The sequence below is a fragment of the Ptychodera flava genome, chromosome 3 (assembly GCF_041260155.1).
Source record: "Ptychodera flava strain L36383 chromosome 3, AS_Pfla_20210202, whole genome shotgun sequence".
Classification (NCBI taxonomy): domain Eukaryota; kingdom Metazoa; phylum Hemichordata; class Enteropneusta; family Ptychoderidae; genus Ptychodera; species Ptychodera flava.
The window spans coordinates 27,327,104-27,343,490 of record NC_091930.1 but is presented as its reverse complement, the minus strand read 5'-3'; the positions used below and the strand labels follow the sequence as shown (position 1 = coordinate 27,343,490).

At 35.1% G+C, this 16,387-nt stretch overlaps 1 long non-coding RNA gene across 1 annotated transcript; it reads right to left on the bottom strand.

Moving 5' to 3' along the window:
* Nucleotides 1–8,996: 8,996 nt before the first annotated feature.
* On the bottom strand, nucleotides 8,997–14,936 carry LOC139125974 (uncharacterized). Its single transcript, XR_011550419.1, has 3 exons — nucleotides 14,877–14,936; nucleotides 11,078–11,383; nucleotides 8,997–9,081 (listed from the first exon to the last, which is right to left on the bottom strand). It is a non-coding gene; the product is annotated as an uncharacterized lncRNA (long non-coding RNA).
* Between the last annotated feature and the right edge of the window lie 1,451 nt (nucleotides 14,937–16,387).

The following is a 16,387-nucleotide window of genomic DNA, read 5'->3' as shown; positions in this document are numbered from 1 at the left end:
TATATTTATTCATAATTGTGCCATAAATATTATCCCCATGCGGCACTATCGCTGTTAATTTCTGTTTACCGTATCGATATATTTTATTTCAGAGAATGTCGCAGGTTTGTTTGATGTCTCTCTATATATTTATATATATCTAAAGATATCACACAGCTGGATGTAAAATGTTCATTTATAAACCCGTGGTATTTTGAAAAAGATCTTAGAGACCGCAAAGAAAATACTAGTGTTGCGGTTTGACGAACTTATAGGTAGTTTATTGGGTGAGTTTCACGGCTGTCTCTGACATTTTCAATTCCACGCAATGAGATATTATCTGATACTCTTTTCAGAGCATCAGATGCACGTCTCACTTTGACTGAATATATTAATGCAATCTCTAAATAATGATATGTGATAAATTTATTGACAATAATTAACAAATAGAGAATCAAACAAATTAAGGATCAATTTTTGTAGCGAAAGGAATTATGAGCATGCGTAAAGTAGAGCTACAATATTCAATATTGGTTGTTAAGGGCTTATATTTAAGAAATAGGTTCTATTTCTCGTTGTTGTGCAGCTGCGCCGATAATAGTTGTAAATAAAATACACATACCCTAAATTTATCTACCTTTCTATACTATTTGTTCGTTATGAAGAAGGGCTACATTTTTATGTTTATGTTGTAATCAGTATAATTACCCACCATAAATAGTTTATTCAAAACCATGCACAGAATACAAAGACAGAATAGAGGGATCCGTGATTTTTCTTTTTGGTTTGTTTCAATACCGTTCACCTGTTTTTACATCGACCGTTCATTGCAAGTATAAGGTGTTTCGTCAGACAAAATATTAACAATGTCGGGATAAAACAAACAAGAAAAATGCTTTCCTTTTCATATTACCGTCTGAAAACAAATAATACCGAAGTTGTATACACGGCATATATATATATATATATATATATATATATATATATATATATATATATATATATATATATATATATATATATATATATATATATATATATATATATATATATATATATATATATATATATATATATATATATATATATATATATATATATATATATATATATATATTGGACACACTTCATGTAGCAATGGCGCTTCCCAGTAATATGCATGAGCCAAAAAATGGTATACGACGAATGTTTGTCTTCACACTACGCATAGATTAACAATAAAGCTATGTCTAGAAATTTAAGCTGTGCCATACTGATATCGCTTGAACATCACTTCAGTGCATTTACTCTATTCTATATGTAAAATGAAACAAATAGGTCAAACACAACCTGAATGGGTCATCAGATAACCCAATTATGGCATAAAATAGAACAAAATAAACTGCTGAGACATGTAAAATAAAACTTAACCTAGTTTTTTAACGGACTACAGTATATATAGTTACTATATTCTAAGGAAAATGAAAAAGGCTTCTCTACGGCACGGAGTTACAATATGTTAATTATGGAGCACCGTGCGATAGATAACTGACTTAAATGAAATACAATTTTGTATATTACGAGTAGGATTGAACACTGCCTTGCGTTTGATTGGTTTGTTTGCTTACCATCACATTACATTTTTCTTACTGTCAAAGTTGCCGTTAAGCCCTACTATCTGTAACTGTTTAAGCGTGTTGACCTCAAAAGTCTTCCTTTTTTTCTGTTTTTGTTGGTTTTGTTTGTTTTTGTTTTGTTTTTGTTTTTCTGAATTCTACACACTTTAGAGAAATGGGCTTTTATTGCACTAGGGAAACCATTTCTTCGTGAAACATTTGACAAATTCAAATTTTTCAAATATTTCCCGCCATTTTTTAAAAATCAGTTACAGTAATATTACAAAGGAAACAGAAAAAACTATTTTACAGTATAAAACATTCACTCCAGTGCTCTATATCTGACTACTGTGTACATGAGTTTACATGAAGATTTCGGGGCAGATATTTACAGCATCCACGTTTTTGCTTCTTTCTCATTTGACTGCGATTGAATGTTTGGGCAAACATTTCATCGCAGTATAGTTTTTATCTTGTTCAAAATTGCTCATATAATCCCAGCGGGTAGTTAATAGTAAGTGTATACACACACGTAAATTAGTACATTCTCACAAACTCACTTTTAGTAGTTTGCAAGTGAAACCATAAAATAATGCTAAAAGATACAGCTAGTGGAGCTGTACTGTGGACTTGTTTAAGTATTTGAGATACCCTGTCCTGTTATCAGTTTTAATCGGTGTTGTGACCATTACTTGGCGATTAAAATTGTTATGAAATAAATAATTACTCAGACTTATATATTATATACCAGTGCAGCCGAAAAAAGAAACAGTAACTGTTACAGAAGTGAACAATGACTTTAAAAGTAGCAGAACATGGCAGGTATGGCGACCGCTCAATGTAGTTATCCCGCGGGTATATCATCATTTGACACAGATGTATTTTTTGTAACTCCTGTTTTCTGTAATCTCAGTGTTGTTTTCGTACGGCATATTCACAGTAATGTTTAACAAGAACGGTTACACTCGGCTCAAGTCGCTGTATTTGTAAAAAATATAAATCATTTGTATTTCTCTTGTGTCTATTTCATACTACCCTAGGTTTTCCTAGCGACTGAGCTTTGAGTCGGCGAAATAGTGATTCAGTTTCTGCCAGATTCTCCTTGCACAGTACCAGCGGATTAGACGGACTGTGTACAAAGTGACGTAAAGCAAATACGAAATGAATGGCAGCCCTCCATTGTTATTTTGGTCTATAATAATAACTAAACTGGCAACGGCAGATCACTGACGTACGAGGTCACCTTGCATTGTTCTGATTTTCATATATCCGGACAAAATTGTACTGATTAAAATCTCACCTACATATTTCTTTATGAAGAAGCACGCCTAGAAGTTGAAAAAAAAGGACTGAAACGTGTGTACGTCAGCGATCAGAAAGTTGATATAGCCTGTATTGTGCAAAGCTGGTCAATTACGTTTTCGATAATGAACAGAAGTCGTGCTGACTTTGGTAGGAGTGATTGTACTCGACGTTTTATCAACAGCGCCATGTGAATAATATGCACATCTCTTGGGGGTTCGATATGTAATTCCTTCCAATATACCAAGTTATGATGTCATCTTGTGAATAATAAATCAGTAAATACAAACGTTATCTCATCAATGATTTATGGCAATGCAGATCATGCAAGAAAGCCAAGTCTGTGATTCCTGGAGAATCTCACCTCTATAGCGTTCAAGACATCCATTACAATTACCCCACTCAAACATTTCACGTGAAAACACCAATCACCGTGTTCATCACACCCAAACATTCACAAATCACAGACTTGAACCAACCTTTACTAACAGTATGATAAGTTATGCATGCATAAGTAAAAAGTGTGATGTACAGAAATAGCCTGGTATCAACTTTACAGATATTTACATATAACAGGTCACAGCCAGTAAAAAGAAGGAAAGGAAAACTAAAACATAAACATCGATCTTGCCCTAGCTTGGTGAGAGACAGCACCTGTGTGAAGACTATTTTGACATCGCCAACATTTACCACGTCCGACTTACATTTAGGAATGGAACTAGAAATCCTTCTAGAGCGTTACACAATTGATGCTGTGAAAAGTTGTCAGAGCTCCTAATTTTCTGCCTTTCTGGTTTAGCAAGCTGCGCTCTCAAATTCGTTCACTGTGACTAGTTTTGATTACAACAGTCGCCTTTTCATTCATATCACGAGTTGCTACTCCGTTTTTAGTTTTTTTTTTGAAATAACAGTAGACGTTACACGTTTGAAAATCAAAGGGCAGGAAATGTTTTTGCAATTCAAAGTCATAGTATTGAATTTTAGTAAGTGAAATTGCGCTCATCATATATCACAAATTTCTTCCGGCAGCATGTAGAGATTTCTGTACCCTTGAATATGAAATTCATCTAGATTCGACTTCTGAGGTAATATGATGGCGCACCATGAAAGTACAGGTTAGGATCATTTCCACAGATGATTTAGAAACACACGTACCTTGAAGTCACAGGGATAATCGTTAGGTTTTACGATGCTTCCAAAATACCCCCTCAAATTTTCCAAACTTGAAGTCAGACGGTATGCCCTCTCTTCGCTGCTCCTTATAGCTTTTTAGACGTTTCCAGTAAGTTACCCCCTGAAAGGGAATCATTACTGCTTAAATAGCAGTCAAAGGTCGTGCATAGACCATAAAAAATTATAATATCATTATCTGAGATTTTACTTGACGACAACAGTGGGGTGCCATTTTATGGTATCCCATTAACAACGGCTAAACCACATAAAATGGCTGTTTTGAGCATTTGCAATTACCTTAGGCTTATGTACTAGTCAGACATAATGTTGCCTGTATAAAAGTAGTTCTAAACATAATCAGCAGAGGGGAAGTCCGCCTCTGCTTTTTATGTTCTAAACTTCAACAATCTGTTACACTACTAAAATGCTGGTTTCGATAGAGACACCATGCCGAGTTCCATCTCCCCATTGGTTCTGACATAGGGGTAGATTTCGATCAGACGCTACAAGAGAGCAAACGATACAGAAATTGTGTGACATACATTACAACCATGACTGAACATTCATCTACATCGAAATGTTGCATATATTGTACAGCACAGCAGTCAAAAAATCAAAATTTAGGTCATATGTTTTCACTGTAGCATGACGCAACAACAGAGGTAGCTCCATGTAACAAATGACTCGATTGCCAAGCTAAAACCCGAATGTTTCGCGACTAGAATATACAGAAGCCGTTGGGGATGTAGGGGGGGGGGGCTGGGGACGGGAACTGCGACAAATCGACATCAAATTGTTAAAGTAGGTGACAGTTATATCAGTTCAGTAAAGATAAAAATATTATCAAATTTGCAACATGCGTGGTCTGGCCGAAAAAAAAAAGAAAACTTAATTCTATGGTGTCTCACCAATCCACATAGCGGACCCATCGAGTAAAAAAAAAAACTATGATTTCCCCTACATCACATACAAGGTCTGTGCCTACATGGATTGTTAATACTTAAGGAAGTTCTTCAGGGTACTTTTGTGTTTTCTAAAAATTGCCACAAGCTTTTAGTAGATGCCTATTGTATGAATTCAATCCGTATTTATAGAAAAAAATGTCGTGTGTTGTCTGATGCACCATTGGTACCATGATCTGTGGACCTTTTTGTTGTGTTCCGGTCACTACGTTACTGCACCACAATAGAGTAAAAACACTGCGGGGGAACACAAATCACCATACACAGACTTAGGTAGGGACAAAGTTTGTAAGGACCAAAGACTACATGTACAATAAAATAAGGGCCTTGGCTACTTCATTGGCTCTAGACACGCGCAACTCTGCTCAGCTATAATACGGCTATAATACGGCTACGGCATAGTCATAGGCGAGCACTATTGGCTCATACCCCGGTTGCAGGGCTAGTTGTCAACCTGAAGTAATAGTCATTCCTCAGATGTCCATCAATAAAGTGTGTGCGTAAAAATAAAAAGCAAACTGATGAATCTTATTAGACGTGGTGGGAATGTCCAATATGGCTCACATAGGCCATAGCCACCACGTCTAAATCCGTATGGGGAAAACTTGTCATTGTCCTATGGGGTTATTAAGAAGAAACTGTACGCAGCGCCATTATAGTTATAAGGAATTATAAAATAGTTTCCCTAGATACTGATAGTTCAGTGCATTGTTGGGAATAGAAAGTATTCAAATCAAATTTCTTACGCATCAGTGTACAACGTGTAATGAGCATGAATACAAACTAAGTGTGTTATAGTAAGTTAGCACATAACTGTGAATATCTCAATACACTGAGAAATATCGTACATGTATTAAGTAATTTCTGTCTAGAACGATATATCAACAATCCAAAAATCAATACAATTGGATAAGGAATTTCAAAGTAGATTGCTCTCCCTCTGGTGTGCGTCAATTTGGCGTACATTTGACTGTTTCGATAAACACTTTTCCCTGGCAACATCTGCGTCGTTCATATCAAGTATTCTCCGGACTATGGTTATTTAATGAAGTGTTTGAGACCGATGATATTTCGGTATTTATTAATAAGTTCAAAAATGTCTGTTTGCGTTTTCCGTTGAAATTTAGATTTCTGAAAGGCGTGGCATTGTCTGTATCTGCAATGCAGCAGTACCTAACGTTATAGTCAATAACATCATTATCATAAGTATGTCACACGAATTCTCAAGTCAATAACACCACCTCCACGTTCCTCCTTGTGAACGCTGGTGGATAATTGCAAAAATTGTAGGTCATAGTGTAAAGTAGATATACAATAACATCACCTCAAGATTGTGAACGCTGGTAGATAACAGGAAACAATAAAGGTCATAATGTTAAATAGATATACAATCATGTAACGACAGACCATTTGAAGTTATAATCAACCATTAAAAAGTTTGACATAACCTGCAAGGGTTAATACCAGTAATTAAGAGAATGAACGTATTTCAATGAAGTGTTTACAACGTTCTACGTATGTTTCTCCCCGTTTTTCAATAAGAAATAGATTTAAGTTGTATTTATTACACGATACTGTTATTTTGCAGAATTTTGACCGTTGCCGCGAACGCAAAGTGCCAGTCGGGGACCTCGATTTGCACGTAATTGTAGAATGATTAACTTACACAACTAACTAACATGTTGGTGCTTTTGAAAGAAACGGCATCATAGCTGACTTCAATATCTGTTCATGGTCTTAGTTTTGTATGAATCTCTACAAGTATATTAGCCTCTTAATAAGGTGAAATAAATTTCCAATGTTGAGAAAGTTTTTTTTCGACTTAAAAGTGAAGGACCAAGTCTTTGACGCATTTAGTTATTCTTATATATAGAGGCAGTACAATATACGGTTGTTTCAATCGGGTTCGATCTCAGTCACCTAGCGGAGAAGCCATAGAAAAAACCACTAGGCCAAAACCTGAATATCAAAAATATTCGTTCGATAACCGAGCTAAGTTGTTACAATGTTTCTGAATGCGACCCTCCACACGCTGTAGAGTTCGTGTAGCGCTCACGAACGTACGCTCACTATCACAATTATATCACTATCACACTATATTTGTATATAAAAAAGCTTCATTTCATCAACGCTGACAAATATACGATATATAACTTTTTTTTAATATTACATTGTCTCAGTAAAGTATGAGTTTATTTTCACAGAGATATAATTTTGTCTCCAAGCGAAATCATCAAACAATCAGTCGAAATGAACACATTCTTTAAATGTTGTTGTAACAATAGAACTTTTCTGTGTCTTCCGCAATAATTCCCATGCATGTTAATGCGGGTACAACGGAGACGACAGGTCGGAACGGATCCAAGGAAAAACTACCGATAAATTCCACCGGGCATGCTATCTCCTGTGACAAAAGAAGAACAAACTATATATATATATATATATATATATATATATATATATATATATATATATATATATATATATATATATATATATATATATATATATATATATATATATATATATATATATATATATTAGAAATGTTTGACTCTGCTAAACCCAATCTTTGATACCTTTCAGGTATTTTCTTCTTTGAAAGAAGCATTTCGGTAACTTGAAATTCAAAGCTTTCAAAACAATGTTTTCAGATTACATGACCTCTGAAAACGATAGTTAAGAGATTCTGTGTGATGAGATCTTTTTTGTCTTATCATCAAGAAAGTTTGCCATGCTTCAGTTTGTTCGATTTATCGCCAAAACTTGGTGCATGGAGAAAGTAGAATGTATGGTGAGAGGAAGAGTAATATATGAAGCGCTAAAGGTCCTAATAGAACATATATGCACATATTATATAATTCAATGAATTTGTATTGTGCCATAATCTTCGAGCTTACAATGGTTACTCAATACGTTATTAAAATTGAACGTGTCCAGTGACACTTCAGAGTTCATACTGTTTTAAAACCAATGTATTCATGGTGTTATATTGAGTTTAAAAATGATTAACTCTGAATATTTAAATATAACAGTAAAATAGTAAACTCCCTGGTATACTACACGAATGTGTGTCGATTTAGCCCAAGGGTTATGAATGTGTACGTAATACACTAACGCTAGTCTCGAAGTCGGTCATTGAAAATACTTAAAGACATAAGTGCAATGACGAAAATTTGCTATAACCTACGTGAAATGTATAACCAGTCTGGTTAATAGTGTGGTCCCCTCTACCATTTCTACCGCTGGCTGCACTGTCCATGCTAATAGGGTCTGTAGCCAATATGTCCTATCATCGTGAGCAGCGCCGCCAGCGTTAGAAGAGGGGCAGTGGACCAGACTGTTGTTCATAAATCATGTACTGATTGTTTGAATTTAACTATTAAATTAGAAACAGGTACCAAACCTCATCTTGACCAATAAGGAGCAAACAATTAGTACTCGCTATCTCAATCCAATATATGCTATGTGCATCTCAAACTAGGTAACATTTCAGTATATATGTTGTCCCATTTATTCAATTTTGGAATATGCATATGTGAAGAAGGATTTTTCGAAAATGTTGTCCAATTTATTCCATTTTGGAATATGCATATATGCAGAAGGATTTTTCAAAAAGAAAAAAATGGCTGTGAATTTAAAAGACTTTTAAGTTGAACTTTAATAAAAGTATGTTACACAACAAAATGGCCAACAACTGCTTAACAATACGCCGAGCGTAACAATACGGTATCTAGTGCCTCAGAATAGAAAATGTTACATTTTACTCAAAGTTTCCCCAGTTTCTCTATTGTACAGAGAGTATAAACATTTTACTGTTATAAATACAATCCTTGATTTGCAATATACCTTCACCAGCAAGTATACAAGTCAAGAAATGTACGTATTGCCATATAGCTATTAATACTTAGTGTATTTATGCAAGACACCCCTTCCCTATTGTAAAAAACAACCTTCGTGTGGTTCTTGATTATACATACCTCACAATCAAAAGATGTGACTCTGTTTTCATAGAGTGTCTTTTCACACCGATGGCAGAGATCCAACACTTCATCCCCAGGACCGTTGCCCTAGATTTAATATAGACGTTTAGTTTTCTCCCTTTGATATAATATGATGCAATTAACATCTATACATAACAGCTACACAGCCACACTGCAATTCTATGAAAACATATTCAAGTAACACATTGAATCCTTAGAATATATACCTGAAGAATGTTGGACGATTGGCATTACTTCGGGGGTTTAGAGCGTAATAATATATTCTTTCCAGCAACCTACGTTGTGGCCGGCGGAAATTTTCTGAATGTTAGATAGTGTAACTGCAGATAGGTGGTCAAGTCTGCAGAGTCAACGAAGACGGCTCGTCTCCTTTTCTTCTCAGTATGTTTGCATGTAACTTTATTTAGTGTGTGCTGGAACGTAAAGACTCATTTGAGACCTCCTACACAAACTGAATTGGCGAGAAAAAAATTGAAGTAGCAAAACAACCCAATGCTAATCTCAGTCATCTATGAAAATACATCCTAACTTACTCCTGTAAACAGGCCGGGCAAATCTAGTAATGAGCATTGGAAAAGAAATACTCAACCAGCTTCATAAAAAAGTAAAAAAACGAGCAATGTACTGGAAGGAGTTTACAAAACTATTAGTGACCTGACTATAAAACGATTGAAGAACAACTCACTACTTTGAATTGCGAATTGAATTCACGTCATAAGCATAAAACCTTAAACGAAGAATCCCCTTTAGAAACAAAACACTTAATGAAAATGATCTCCAAGAGATTAGAAGACTCAACTTAAAGCAGACATTGGTTAGTGTAATTTGGTGTTTGTCGGGAAATTTAATTCATGATGTGGTAATCTAGATGATTTATCAGCAAGGATGACACTACTTTAAAAAGGAGGTCCATTGGACACCAACGTACAAAATGAATTCGAAAAAGCGAGAAAATCAAAAGTGTCGCTGATCTGATTTTCCGGGGGATTAAATTTTCAATAAAAATGGAAGAGTATTCGATAATGAGGATGGTGATAATATACATGTATCAAATAGTGGCAGAAGATATGTTGATTTTAAATGTGTATCAGTGTGTAATCTGATGTTTGTCCCGGTATATCACGTACCATCAATGGATGGCAATAATCATTGACTACTCACATGTATTTTATATTGTAGCAATTGGCCCTACCACATCTTTTATGATTACGTACTACAAGAGGCGGTTATAAACGAAAAGAAGAAACACGGAATTTGTGTCAATAATTTCATTTAAAGCTAAGTTACAAGACTTGCTTATTAGACCACTCTTATATAAATGCAGTGGCGCAATATTTGACCGTTATCCCGGACAAAGTGGGCAAAAATAAACAAGTGTTCATGCCACTCGATTCCAAAGATAGTATCGTTTTGCATATGAAGGCAACAAGGTTTAAGCAAGAAAGTTGAAAAAAATATATATCCAAATTTAAGTGCTTGAACAAATTTAGAAAATCTCGAAATCTAGCTGACTATGGTGAATTTTTTTCATATATTTGAAACGAAAACAAATGTAAATAAACTTCCTCACATTTCAAAATCTGGAAAAATACTAGATTGCAATTAATAAGCAAATTCTGTCAACATTTTTTTTTTTGGGGGGGGGGGGGTTCAAGTATGCGGGAAATCCAGCAGGTGTCATTTAAATATATTCCCGGAACCCTTAGTTGTTTACGTAGTTGAATGTTAATGGCGAAAAGGCAGCTGAAAGTGATGCTCATAATCAGTAAACAAGTTTGTTAGATTTAGGAGGTCAGGTTATCATAGATGATGACACTTTGAATGTTCCAATATAAGAAACAAGAAATCTTAGAAGGATAAAGCAGCTTGTGAAGATTATCTTTCGTTATTGGATATTTTTGCATCAGCATAAGATAAACTCTTCCCCAGTCTAAATAAGCTTTTCAAAAGAATTTGTGGTATTGGAATTTTCCGTAAGGCTTGGGAAAGGAATTATCTAGCCACTTTACAAGAATCAAAATATGCAAATCCAGAAGATTACAAAGGTATTTCAAGAACGTACCATACTTAAATTCTTGCCGATAAGCTCTTCTGGTAAAATTACCCATCTGTGGATTCCCTTCGAACTTTCAGCGTTAATTAAAGTAAATGGGTCTCCCGTAACATTTACAAGGCCATCTCGGATGTTTTGCACCATGTCGAGTAAATCTAAAGGACATGACGGTATCTTCTCACAGTTGTCCTCGTATTGTCGTCCGTTGACGTCAATCCTCTGTCTGCACTTTCCACAATGCGGCTCATCATCGCCACGAACGATCGCCAAAAGTACGATGGACACTGAGATAACTGCAAATCGGCAGAGCGGAGCCTAGAAAAATACAAGATGAAGCTCTTTATTCATAGTAAAGACGCACACTGTTATAACATATAAGCGCAAACTTCTGGTTAGAAAAACACGGAACTCAGGAAAAGTGATTAATAGACTTTAAATTTTGAAATTGATTTGTTATTTCAAGTCGATAAATATAAAACATAAAAGTGACCCCTTTATGCGTCAGTATAATTCTGCAATCTTCCAATAATATTTTATTCCTTTCTATTTGAGCATATGGAAATTTTATAAGTCGTAAACTATTCGTGATTTTTTTATTGATAATAGATAAATAGAGTCACATTATTAGCCAAAAGCATTTGCAGTGTCCTGAATATATCAAACTGTATTCAGACGTCGTCAACCTACCGAGGGATAAATAAGTTACAGGTGTTAGATTTGAACTTAACATTGCAAAGCAATGAATGAACTTCAGATAGAAAATAATGGCGCGATGAATAGAAGCTAGAAATGGGGAATACATTCTTGTTATTTGTTCAGAACCTATGAATCACAGAAACCTAATGAGTTAATTGTCTGTTTTTTTCCGAATAGAAATATTCTGAATATAAAATAAAAACTAAAGGAAACACAAAACTTGTACGCTATATTTAGCAGCAATATTAAATGAAACTACTTTTTGTTTCAGTTAGAATACACAAATCCGCTGTAAAACAGAGATTAAGAGGACTGACAGTATATAAATACAATGGTACGTAACAAATAATATGTCAACAAACCAATATATTCCCGTAACAGAATGATGGTTAACTTTCGTACGAGTTATATATTAGTTTTATATTGGAGGAACTCAGTCAAGCCCAGGTGAAGTAGCCGTTCGAGCTCGACTTCAGCGAAGGGATGATCGATGAAAATGTGTCGGCTCAAGACATACGATTCCAAGCCTGTCCACGCAATACCAACCCAGGGGATCTGTATGTTTATTTCCATGATGTTGTTACCGATGCTCTCGATACAGTCGCCCTTGTTAAAAGCAAATCGGTCTTAAACAAAGTGCGAGCACCATCATGATTGTTCTCTGAGGATTAACTGATTTTGAAAAGAGAGGTTCGTCGACTTGAAATAAATTAGCGCAAATCACAGTTACAAATCATCGTCAAATATTAATATTAAAGAGTGTGGAGTATTCACGCCTCTGTAATGCAGTAAAATCATCCTATCATCGGACGCATATAACAGGAAATTGTTTGCCATTGTTGCAGAACTATTTGATTCGACAACAGCTTCATCCAAAGCCATGCAAAACAACATCCCAAAGAAAGAGATTTCATCGGCATTCATGAATTATTTTGAAAACAAGGTGTCGCAACTTCCTGACAGGATTGCGACCCGTACTTTAGCTGAATTTGACCCGGTGTCACCTGGGGATATAATTGCGTTAGTGAAACAGTCATCACCTAAATCTTGAGAGCTCGACATTCTACCACATGGAGTCTTGAAGAATTGTGTACACATCTTGGCACCTTTCCTTGTGGATCTATTCAACAATTCGTTCACAACTGGCATCGTTCCGAGTCATTTCACGTCAGCGATAATTCGTCCATAGTTAAAGAAAGAATATCTTGATCAGAACATTCTGAAGAACTACCGGCCGTTTTCAAACCTCCCTTTCTTATCGAAAGTCCACGAGCGGGCTGTTGCTCAGCAATTGAACCATCACCTTACTAAATTTAGTCTTTTCAAAAAGTTTCAAAGCGCTTACCATGCTAACTATAGCACAGAAACTGCTCTCCTCCGTGTTCACGATGACATAATGCTTGCCTTGAATTGCAAACATGATGTGATTCTCACCATGTTAGATCTATAAGCGGCGTTCGACACAATTGATCATGAAATTATGCTTCGGAGACTACAATTTCGGTTTGGTATAACGTGCCAATCTCTATCTTGGTTTCGTTCGTACCTCGTTGATCGCCAGCAATGCGTCAAGGTTTGATCTGAATCATCCCCATTTTCTCGCATGAAATACGGTGTTCCGCAAGGATCTGTTCTAGGCTCCCTCTTGTTTACACTCTACACTGCACTTTTGAGAGACATTTTCGTGCACCATGGGATTGATTGTATGATATACGCGGACGATACACAAATTTATGTCATCTGTAATATCTGTAATCTGTAATAGACTTGACGATATTCGTAATAACATTGAACTCTGTGTCTATGACGTCCGCAGCTGGGTACAATTTAACATGCTTGTACTGAATGACAACAAAACTGAAGTTTTTCACTTTTCTTCACGTCTAAAATATGATGTGACAAAGCTAGACATTCTGAGAATTGGTCAATGCGACACAATCCCTTCACTTTCTGTCAGAAATCTTGGCATCACTTTATGTTGGGATGGTAGCATGTCTGACCATATCAATATGTTGTGCAGTTAATGGTTTCTTCTCTTTGCATAGAATAAGTAAGAATTGTAAACTTCTTCACAGATCTACAACTGAAAAACTAGTCCATGCATTTGTGACGTCCCATTTAGACTATTTTAACAATGTTTTGTTTGGTATCCCTAGATAATAACTTGCTCGACTACAGTGATTACAGAATGCAGCGGCGAGGTTAGTTTCTCGTACGGGCAAATTCGATCATGTCACACCCGTTCTCAAAGATTTACATTGGTTACCGGTAAAGGCCCGCAGACAATTTAAATTTCTATTGCTCACATTCAAAATTATTAATGGAAATGTACCTATTTATTTAAGAGATTTATTAGATTTATATGTACCAGCGAGAGACCTGCAATCGAGTGACAAATTATGTTTAATCAAGCCCCGTGACAAATTTAACAAGACATATGGACAGAGAGCGTGTTCAGTATGTTAGCCCTTACTATGGAATGATTTGCCATTCGAAATTAAGACCGCCAGAGGTGTAGATACTCTTAAACGCAACTTGAAAACCTACCTTTTTACTCAGTTTTATTTGTAATTTTTTGTTTTATTTTTTTGTGTGTGGTTGAATTTTTACATTATATTATCCAGCTATGTACAAGGTGCTGAGACGTATGTGTAGTGCATTTTAAACATTTTTAATAATAATTAACAATTTAAAAGAATAATAATAATAATAATAATAATAATAATAATATAATAATAATAATAATAATAATAACAATAACAATAACACTAATAATAATAATAATAATAATAATTAACAATTTAAAAGAATAATAATAATCATAATAATAATAATAATAATAATAATAATAATAATAATAATAAGTTGCTCCAAAGTAGGTAAAACTCGTGTTTCTTCAAGTCTAATTTCGAGCACTACATGAACAATGAAACATCTCGAATTATCTTTTTGTCATCATATCCTGCTTTTTTGATATGATTATTGCCGCATAAATGTCTGATTAGACTCTTTCAAAACTTATCCATTATAACAGTTTTTAAGTTTAACTAGAGACAAACAGTATACAAGAACATAGATCACAGCCATAGATAACATGAAATAGATTACTTACCATGACGGAATTGTCAGCGTACAACACTATGCAGAGTATTTTATCGTTTAAGTTATTTACCGTGTGTTTAGACTTCGTACTGTTGAGGTTTATCTATTTATAGGTGTGCCCTAAATACTATCGCCACGCGGCCCTATCGCTGTTCGTTTTAGTTACCGTGTCAATATATTTCGTTGCAAAGACTATCAGACGATGGTTGGATGCCTCTAAATAAATTAATATCATCTAAATATATCACAGAACTGAATGCAAATGGTCCATTTATAAATCAATGGGACTTTGAAAAATTCCCATCGACCGCAAGGAAAATACTATTGTTGCGGTGTTGAACAAAGAAGTAGTTTTTTGTGTGAGTTTCACGGCTGGGTCAGACAATTTCAATTCCATACAATATCGCTTTTCATTCTCTTTTCTGAGCACCAGATACACATCTCATTATTGACTGAAGATATAAATGCACTCTAGGAAGAATGACAAGAGACGAATTTACATGACAATACTCAACAAATGTAGAATGCCTTTTGTGTTGAAAGGAATTATGAGCATATGAAAAGAGAAGGTAAATGTTCAAAATTGATTGTATATGGTTTAGAAATACTTTCTATTTCTTATATTTGTGCCGCGGTGCATATAATGGCAGCTGTACATTTAAGACACATACCCTGAATAATTGTCCCTTGCTATACTATTTGTTCGAACTTTTGTGAAATGTTTCATTGATAAAAGCAATCATCAAAATGAACTCTCCTAAATCAGCAGAAAATACCAATAAACCCTGGTAACATAAAATGATATGGAAGCCTACGAAATAGCGCGTTCTTATTGTTCGAATAATAAGGTGCAGCCAATGAACAACATACTTTTAAAGGGGTCGTTATTATGATAAGATACCTTCTGTATTGAAGTAACGTACTGACTTATTTTAAGTCCAGGGGGTAATAAATTAGCTGTTCATAATTTGCCCTTTAACATATAATTCTTCGGCTTACCTTTTTTGGCACAACGAGAAGTGGTACATATTATACTCTCATAACTACGAAATATAGCACACTGAGTCAAATAACGTGCCGTTTGTTTGAACGCTGACGATTTCATGATTTTAAGTACTCTATTCGGTGTCATTTACGGTATTGAATAACGTTCTCGTGTTCTCATTTCAATTAAAAAATGGACCGTATCTATGTTCAGTCTGTTGTTTGAAATTCTAAGGTAGTTGATGGCTCGATGTTCATTTCAAAGAAAAGTTGCGTACGAAATGACCAACTTTTTTCAGTGAGATTTTCTTTTCTTTCCTGTCACCCCTTGAATTAGACTACTACTGCTTAGTTTTGCAAAGTTTGGGTGTACTAGCTGCTAGCGACTGAAAATATTTTTAGGCGTGTCGATATTTTCATGGACTTTAAATGCACTGCACTGGTTCTTTAATTGTCGAAAATAGCTCATAAAACCTTGACTTATAATTATATATGTTTCCTTATACACGCTAACATTCAATATCACCAAATTTCTCA